The 2318-nt window shown below is 40.4% G+C and overlaps 1 non-coding gene across 1 annotated transcript; it reads right to left on the reverse strand.

Moving 5' to 3' along the window:
* Nucleotides 1–1533: 1533 nt before the first annotated feature.
* On the reverse strand, nt 1534–1606 carry Trnaf-gaa. Its single transcript has one exon. It is a non-coding gene; the product is annotated as a tRNA-Phe (tRNA).
* Nucleotides 1607–2318: the final 712 nt, after the last annotated feature.

Raw genomic sequence — 2318 nt, forward strand, 5'->3', positions numbered from 1 at the left:
AGTGTTCTTCTGTAGCTGCATTTGGTGTATTTACTGGTATCAAACGTTGACAGTCGACATTGTGAGAGGAATTACTTCAACAGGAGATTATTTGAAAGAAAAGAATACCATGTATTTTCCTTGTAAGAAAAATGCATACTCTTCTAGGCACGAGTTCGAGGCAAAGAACCTGAATTCTAAAGGGTCACTTGAACGAGAGAAGATATGCTGGCGTCAGGCCATTGATTTTCAGTTGAGAATGCAAGCGAAAACTACCATTCTGTTGATCAGGTGAGGCACCTACAACGATAAAGCTTTGCGGCTGCCGAAATCCTTTTTCTTGATTGGGGTCACCATTTTATAATGGGCCTCAAAGGTTCATGATCCCTGCGGAGCATCTCCTTCTCCCATTACAATTATTTTCTGTAGTCTTAGGATCTGGAACTCGAAAGAAGAAGCCTCCAAGCTCCAATGGAACTGATGCATTACTGCATCACTTGGCGGAAAACCTATTCAGAGCACGATGGAGATCACCGACTCAGGTTTGAGAGGGGTTTCTTCTGTTCCTTGCTATATTATGTGGCATACAGAGTTACTAATGGTTTATATAAGAGGAAAAGAGCCTCCAACATCTGTTGTTGTGCTTCTGCTGTTATGTAATTATTATGATAGTTTGTTGAAACATGTGTATGTTCTATCAGGCACTAAATACCATATCTGCATGTTAAAATTTGGCTCGTATTCTGTACACTGGCCTATCTCGAAGTTGATGTCTAACTTTGGAAGACACTGGATATTGGCGTGCAATGTGAAACACAATACTGATCCCGATTTTCGGTTGCATGTTCAACTTCACAGATTCTTTTGAAGAAGGTTGCCTTTAGCACGAAAGCCTAACGTGGTGGCTTTGGAGAGGCTGTCATCGTCAGAACCGCAATGACAACATAAAGTGTCGAGCTGTCCAACGCTCGGCCGTGTACTCCTTTCCTAGGTTGTATATATCGACCCTCTGGAGTTCCATAATCCAGTGGAAGTTACAACTTTCTCTGTCACGCTTCAGATCAGCAGCAGAACTGAATAGTCATCTGAGAGGTCATGGAAAGAATGTCAGAAATGATATTGAAAGCAAGTTCAGAAAGAGACGACAATCGTCTTTGATGATGGAGCACTCACCACATATGTATGTGGTGTGTTTTACTTTGTCAGTGTAGCCCGGTCGAACAAATCAAATCCGGCACTTCTTTTATTCCATCGGTCTCCTTATCGAACCGCTATGTTGCAAGGATGTAAGCAAACCAACAATGGCCATTAAACAGTAGTAGTGCCTCGCAATGGGGCTGAACCCGGAACCATGAGGTTGGGACGCAGACTTCGTACCCACAACCATTTGGGCACCTATATTTACTGCTTATAATTTAGACAGATTATATCAATAATTTAGTTTTTTCTGGGTGAGTTAAATATAACAAAAGGCTCAAACTAAAACAAAAGTGACTGCTTAAAAGCAAATACTCTTAACAAAACTTTCAAAAATGTTTCGTGGCAGCCTCCGGATGCCGAAACCCGGGATTGAACCGGGGACCTTTAGATCTTCAGTCTAACGCTCTCCCAACTGAGCTATTTCGGCTGCCAAAATTCCATGATTAAAATTAACAATTTGTACTCATTTCAGAAATAATGTCGCTGTACGCGATTATGTAATTCAGTGTATCTGTGGATGTCTGTATGCATAAATATGTAGGGACATTTATTTTCTGTCTTTTCAATTGATTTCGTGTTCATCAGGTTGTTTCGATCAGAAAATTGCTGCAGCTCCATTTCCCACCATGTCTGCAACAGATCTGTGTTTCTCTTCAAAAAAGCCAGAAATGATCGATATTAATAACACTTGTTGATTGTGATATCGTTATCTCGATATGTTTGATCGGTTTATTTCGATTTGTATTTGTCTTAATTATTATTAGATGGATAAAATAATTAGTTGGTCGTTTAGAATTGACCAGAATTCCCTGCATTTTTAATGGGAATGATAAATATTTGACCTGATTTAATGAAGTAATGAAGGAGTATAGTGGGAGGAGGAGAGACCTGAATGAGAGAAGCAAAAAGAGAGAGACAAGCGGAGAGGAAGAAAGAAGAGGAGTGCGAGAGAAAAAAATAGATAGACAAGGGAGAAAGAAGGAGAGTGGAAGAATATAGTGGGAGTAGGAGGAGAGACCTGAATGAGAGAAGCAAAAATAAGAGACAAGCAGAGAGGAAGAAAGAAGAGGAGTGCGAGAGAAAAAAATAGACAAGGGAGAAAGAAGGAGAGTGGAAGAATATAGTGGGAGTAGGAGGAG

Source organism: Octopus sinensis, linkage group LG1, assembly GCF_006345805.1.
Source record: "Octopus sinensis linkage group LG1, ASM634580v1, whole genome shotgun sequence".
NCBI lineage: Eukaryota > Metazoa > Mollusca > Cephalopoda > Octopoda > Octopodidae > Octopus > Octopus sinensis.